The sequence below is a fragment of the Coenobita brevimanus genome, chromosome 15 (assembly GCF_032717465.1).
Source record: "Coenobita brevimanus isolate Jiangsu-jjx chromosome 15, ASM3271746v2, whole genome shotgun sequence".
Classification (NCBI taxonomy): domain Eukaryota; kingdom Metazoa; phylum Arthropoda; class Malacostraca; order Decapoda; family Coenobitidae; genus Coenobita; species Coenobita brevimanus.
In genome coordinates this window covers 32,661,723-32,669,222 of record NC_136968.1, presented here as the reverse complement: position 1 = coordinate 32,669,222, position 7,500 = coordinate 32,661,723, and the positions used below count along the sequence as shown (strand labels likewise).

Sequence of the window (7,500 nt, the reverse complement as noted above, 5' to 3'; positions counted from 1 at the left end):
CCCCCTCCTCCTCCTCTCTTCTTCTTCCTCCTTCTCCCCTTCCTCTCTTTTTCTTCCTCCTCCTCCTCTCTTCTTCTTCTTTCTCCTCCTCTCTTCTTCTTTCTCCTCCTTCTCTTCTTCCTCTTCTTCCTCCTCTTCCTATCTCTCATCTCCTCTTGACCTTCTTTCTCTTCCTTACTTAGCAGATCTTCCTCCCTCCCTCCCTCCCTGTCATCATCCTCCCTTCCTCCCTGTCACTCTCTCCCTCCCTCCCTATCTACTTGTACCTACCCAACTCTTTCCCTCTCTCTCTCTCTCTCTCTCTCTCTCTCTCTCTCTCTCTCTCTCTCTCTCTCTCTCTCCCTCCCTCCCTATCGACCTACCTACCTATCTACCTCTCCCTCCTTCCTCCCTCCATCTTACTCCCCCTCCCTCTCTCTCCAGTTTCCCTCCCTGTCACTCTCTCTCCCTCCCTCCCTCTCTCTCTCTCTCTCTCTCTTTCTCGCCTCCTTGTAAGATTTGTCACCTAGAGAGAGAGAGAGAGAGAGAGAGAGAGAGATGGAGCGAGGGAGGGAGAGAGGTAGGGAAGAGGGCCAAATCGATGGTAGGGAGGGAACGGTGTGTGTGTGTGTGTGTGTGTGTGTGTGTGTGTGTGTGTGTGTGTGTGTGTGTGTGTGTGTGTGTTTTATGGCAAACTGGCAAACTAGTTGTACACACACATCCACACACGCCTACTAATATGCACGCACATGTGTACTCAAGCCTGTCAGCCACCCACCCACACACACACACACACACACACACACACACACACACACACACACACACACACACACATAAATGCAACATCAGAAGTGACCATGAATATTATAGAGTGCACATCAACTTACGTACACACACACACACACACACACACACACACACACACACACAAATAAATACCTAAATACAAATACAAACGCATACATATTAAAACTTACATAACGTACATACACATACATACACACCCACACACACAAACACATACATAAATATATATATATACATACACACAGTATTATACTTACACAAATTTACACAATCATTATGACAAGCACTTACACACCTACGTAACAATGACTCCTGAGCGCGCGCACACACACACACACACACACACACACACACACACACACACACACACACACACACACACACTACATATAAACAAAACGCACAGTCACTCATCAAAACACGCCATCTAAACATGAATATACATAAAAGTACACACAATGATCTAAGCACACACACACACACACACAGATTCTCTCTCTCACCGCCACGAAATATCAGAAGTTACTTAGGAAGGGTGACTGAAGGAAGGAAGGAGGGAAGGAGGGAGGGAGGGAGGGAGGGAGGGAGGGAGGGAGGGACGGACGGAGGGAGGGAGGGAAGGAAGGACGGAGTGAAAGATGGACGGAAGGAAGGAGAGAAGGAAGGAGGGAGGGAAGGAAGGAAGGAGGGAGGGAGGGAAGGAAGGAAGGATGGAAGGAAGGAAGGAAGGAAAGAAAAGAATGGAGGAGGGAGGGAGGGAGGGAAGAAGGAAAGAAAGAGGAATGGAAAAGAAAACGATATTTACAGATAGTTTTCATATAGCCTACTGAGAGAGAGAGAGAGAGAGAGAGAGAGAGAGAGAGAGAGAGAGACAAACAGACAGACAGACCTGAGTGTGTGTGTGTGTGTGTGTGTGATTATACGGATAACGCTAAAGGCTTTCGCAATGGCTACGTCAACAAACAACTCAAGCGTACACACACACACACACCACACACACATGATAATCGTTCCTCATAGGGTACGTATTCTCTCTCTCTCTCTCTCTCTCTCTCTCAGATCCTGTTTACATCTTGTGTATATTACATATCAATTTACCACCAAAATGACAAGGATAATAATAATAATAATAGTAATAATAATAATAGTAATAAGAAGAATGGTGGTGGTGGTGGTGGTGATGATGATAAGGAGGAGGAGGAGGAGGAGAAAGAGAAGGGGAGGAGGAAGAAAGGAGGAAGAGAAGAGGAGGAGGAAGAAGAAAGTGGAGGAAGAGAAGAAGAAGAGGAAGAGGAGGAAGAGAAGAAGAAGAGGAAGAGGAGGAGGAGGAGGAAGGGAAGACGAGGGGAGGAGGAGGAGGAATATCCAATGCATCATCTACTTAATTCTCAACGGAACCTAGTAACGTTACGCAATGACGCTGTGTAAATAAATAAATAAATAAATAAATCAGTAAATAACCCAGCAAAGTAAATAAAGAAGAAAATATATGCGCAAAAACTCAATGACAAAAGACCTAACCAGTAAAGCGCGGAGTAAATAAATAAATAAATAAATAAATAAATAAATAACACAGGAAAGTAAATAAAGAAGAAAATATATACCTAAAAACTTAATGACAACACACCTAACCAGTAAGGCGCCTTTGTCTGCGAGGTAGGAGCAAGGGCACTGAAATCGGGAAGCCCTGAATTGTGGCTACCGCAACTATCTAACAAGTTTCAAGCCTTTACCACACTCTCTCTGGCCTGTGCCCCTCTCTTTCATGATCTTAGACACTGTGCACTCGCCGCGTGTCATGTGCAGCGTGTGGGTGTGATGAAGCCAGTCAGTAGCGGGTCTTAAAGAATGGGGATATCATAGGGTGCAAACGAAGCAGTGATCGGCCCTGTGGTTGTTGAGATAAAAGGTTCTCAATAGCGTTACGGTCGGGTCGTTCGTTGGTGAGAAAATGCGGCTACTCTGTGTGTGTGTGTGTGTGTGTGTGTGTGTGTGTGTGTGTGTGTGTGTGTGTGTGTGTGTCTATGCGTGTGTGTGTGTGTGTGTCTATGCGTGTGTGTGTGTGTGTGTGTGTGTGTGTGTGTGTGTGTGTGTGTGTGTGTGTGTGTGTGTGTGTGTGTGTGCTAATATGCTATCCAAACCTCCACACCTTACTCTTTAACACATTCAATTACTCACTTAGCTGAATCATCCTTCTTGGCCTCACACACACACACACACACACACACACACACACACACACACACACACACAGGTATTCAATGACAATATAAATGTTGCGACACTTTTCACCACCACCACCACCATCATCATCACCTCCACCATCATCACCACCTCCATCATCATCATCATCACGATCATCATCACCATCATCACCACCACCACCACCTCTATCATCATCATCATCATCATCATTTTTTTCTACTTCATTCACGCTCTATTTTTCATTTTGAGAGAGAGAGAGAGAGAGAGAGAGAGAGAGAGAGAGAGAACTGATAATTATAGAGGGGGAATATGACACCCCCATTCTCTCTCTCTCTCTCATCTATTTATAATTAAAGGCAAAGAAAATGGGCCACACCTCCTGTCACTCACTATCCAACCTTGACATACATACATACATATACACATACACGCTTACATACATACACACATGCATTAATACATATACATTTACACATACACAAACATACATACACATACATCCACACACACATACATACATATATACATTTGCATACATAGATTATACATACATACAGACGCAGATACATCCATACACACATACATACATACGCAGATATACACATACATACAAGCATACATATACACAGATACATACACACAAACACATACATATACGTGCAGATACACATAAATACATACACATACCCAGAGACATACATGCATACACACATACACACCTATATATCGTACTAGTCACATTTCCTCCTAACACGTCCCTATATATATATAAACATTACAACATTATCACACACAGAATAGTAGTAAATATAAAGGTAATTATTAACGTATTTATCAGCCCTGGTTAAGATAAATAAATTAATAAAAAAGAATAAAGATAAAATAATAAAATGAAAACAAAATACAGATAAAATAAATGAATACATAAAATAAATAAAATGAAGATAAAATAAAAGAAATTAATAAAAAAATAAAGATAAAATAAAATACAAATAGACTAAAATAAATAAAGATAAAATAATAATACAAACAAAATAGAAAATAAAATACAAATAAAAATGGAAAATAAAGAAAACAAAAACAAAATACAAATAGACTAAAATAAATCTTTTCTTGCGGCGTTAAACCTTTATTGACTAGAGTAGGGGGCCGGGGTTAGTCTCACTCTAGATATTTGAGACCACCATGACCAGACCCTCTTCCCTGAGCAGCACTGAGTAGCATTAAATGAACAATATATATCCCAACCCTCCTTCAGACGCAAACCCATACGTATCTCGTTCATCTGCAGCACCTTAACCGGCTAGACCACAAAGCATCCAATTCGGTGATATGGTTACCACCCAGCGTAGCAAATAGTTTCCTGGATTACGCTAAATTGGCCTGTTACTCTCAAGGCACTTCAAGGCTGCACTACATCGGGTGAGTGGATGGATGGCTACTAAAATGTAACATGTACCTATCAAACAAACAAACAACCGAGTCAAATTAATGAGTTGGGCATAAAAAATGGCGGTGAATTAACTTTTTTTCTTGCTTTAATTAAACGCTGTTCTCTCTCTCTCTCTCTCTCTCTCTCTCTCTCTCTCACACACACACACACACACACACATCCGTCCAACCCACCATTCATCCACCTATCTATCCATCCATCTAACCAGCCATCCAACTAACCATCCACTCATTCATCCAACAATCCATCCATTCATTCATTCAACCATCCATCCATCCATCCAACTACCCATCCATCCGTTCATCCAGTCAACCAACCAACCATCCATCCATCCATCTACTCATCCATCCGTTCATCCATTCCATCAACCATCCATCCACTCCTCTCATCACCCAACCATCCATCCATCCACACATCTCATCAACCAACCAACTACTTATCCATCCATCCATCCACCAAATCCACCAACCAATCACCTATCCATCCATGCACCAACCAACCACCTATCCATCCATCAATCAACCATCTATCCATCTAATCAATCATCCATTTACACATCCAACAAACCGTCTATCCAGCCAGCCAACCATCCATCCATCTTCCACTTATTCATCCATCCATCCAACCAGCCAACCATCCATCCATCCAGCCAACCATCCATCCATCTTCCATTTAATCATTCATCCATCCATCCCATCAACCATCCATCCATCTTCCATTTAATCATTCATCCATTCATCCATCCCATCAACTATCCGTCCATCAAATTCACTCAATCACGTCCTCTCTCTCTCCATTTGCCATCTCCCCCCCCCTCTCTCTCTAACTGCCATTTCAGCCTCCCATCTCTCTCTCTCTCTCTCTCTCTCTCTCTCTCTCAGTCACTTCAACCTTCCATCCCTCTCAATCCCCCTCCTCCCTCTCTCTCGCACACACCCACACCCACAAACGCATCTTAACCCTTCAAACCAAAGATATCAAATTCTCCAAACACCTTTTTCTTACCGATTTATTCTGTATGTAATGCCTATTATCCTACCGTGTGTTAGTATTGGAAAATATAACGATAATAATGATAATAATAATAATAATAATAATAATTTGTAGTAGTAGTAGTATAGTTGTAGTAGTAATAATAATAGTATTAGTAGTAGTAACAGTAACAACAACAATAATAATAATAATAATACCACAAGTATAAAGAACGAGAACGTTACAAGGGGGTACTATGCAAAATAAATCGCAAAGGAAGTGGTGTGACGTACCTAAAACACAACTCTTAAAATCCAGCCTTACCTTCTGTTTTTCCAAATTACTTCGCTCTATGGAATTATTTGTGAGATTTCTTTTCTTTTCGTCTTTTTCCCATATTTCTTCGTCTCCTCTCCTTCGTTTTCTATTTACTGTGGCTAATATTATCGTTCTCTTGGCTGTGATCATAAGTTTTCATATTTCTGTGGATCTGATCTGATTTTCACGTATGCAATAATGATGCTACTACTACTACTGCTACTACTACTACTACTACTTCGACCATTGCTGATACTACTACGACTACTACTACTATGACTATTGCTGCTACTACTACTACTACTTCGACTATTGCTGATACTACTACTACTACTACTTCGACTATTGCTGCTGCTACTACTACTACTTCGACTATTGCTGCTGCTACTACTACTACGACTATTGCTGCTGCTGCTGTTACTACTACTACAGTACTACTACTACTGCTGCTGGTGCTGGTACTGCTACTATTACTACAGTACTACTACTGCTACTACTACCACTACAACTATTACTACCACTGCTAATACTACTACTACCACTACTACTACTACACCACCACTATTACCATCACCACTACTATCACCACCACCACCACTACTACTACTACTACTACTACTGACACCTTTAAGTATGGTTCAATGTCCGTAATTCCACTATTTTCCTTCATTATTCATTTTTTTCATTAATTTTCGTTCATTTTTTTTACCTCTTATTTTCCAAAATTGCGAGTTTTTCCAATTTCATATTAAAAAATTTTCTTTACTTCCTATATCATTTAAAATTTATGGGTCTAATTTCCTTTATTAAACTTCATTTATTTTTATCTATTATTTATCTATTTTTATTATTTTCTCATTTACCTTCCTACATTATTCAAAACCACTTTCCTGTCATTTTTTTTAATTTTCGTTTCTTCCTTTTTTTTTTCTATTAATCATGATTCTTTTAACGTCATTCAGGGCACAAAAAACGTACATAAGGTCACAAAAAACGTACCTATGTATACCTGTGTGCGTCATAGGCAAGAGACGTGAACAGTACATATGCAAATTTATGTATATGTAGACAGTACCTTTGTGTGTGTGCACGAATCCCGCTTGTGCACACTGGTCCACACGTACATACACAAAATGGTGACTTCTAGAACTACATAACCCACACACACCTACATGTACACTATGTAGGTTATGGACGTGTGCGTGAGAGACAGCGTGTACACCCTCCGCTCACTAGATAGGCACTACCACCGCAACCACAACCAACCACCACTACCGGTATCGAGCGAGGCTGGAGGAGGGGTCGACCTGGAAGGGGGCGTGGCTTGTATCCTTCTGGCCAATCAGGAGCCAGGACGAGATCTCAGTAGCCAATCAGAGGCGTCGAGAGCAAAAGAGGAGGAGCTAAGGCCTTCTGGACCAATCAGGGGCCAGGTGGGCGTGGCTTAAATATCCAGGTCTTCCCTCAGGCCTTTGCCAGTCGCCTTCCAGCCCCAGTACCGCAAGCATCGTCTCAGTCACGAGCCCCGGAATATTCAAATGCAGGACCGTTACGACCGTTGCAATTCAAAATCAAAACGCCAAAAATTCATATCAAAATAAAAAACGTTCTATCCTTCAAAAAAAGTAAATAAATATGCAAAAACTTCTGTAAATAGCCATGGAGTATTCACCGTTACAACCGTTATCAATGCGAAAGTTACGACCGTTACCATTCAAACTTCAAACGTTAAAATTTAAACTACAGTAATAAAAACAATAATT

General features: G+C 41.2%; 1 protein-coding gene across 4 annotated transcripts in view; it reads right to left on the bottom strand.

Annotated features, from left to right (window-relative positions):
* LOC145390765 (adenosylhomocysteinase-like 1) overlaps nucleotides 1-7,500 on the bottom strand; it is a 363,626-nt gene that overhangs the window by 137,545 nt on the left and 218,581 nt on the right. Inside the window, exon 1 of one of the 4 annotated variants that reach the window (XM_080265566.1) lies at nucleotides 6,910-6,945. The exons of the other annotated variants lie outside the window; for them this stretch is intronic. The gene's annotated coding sequence lies outside the window, so the exon portion shown is untranslated. Of the gene's footprint in view, nucleotides 1-6,909; nucleotides 6,946-7,500 lie in introns of those variants that run through there. 4 annotated transcript variants of the gene reach the window in all.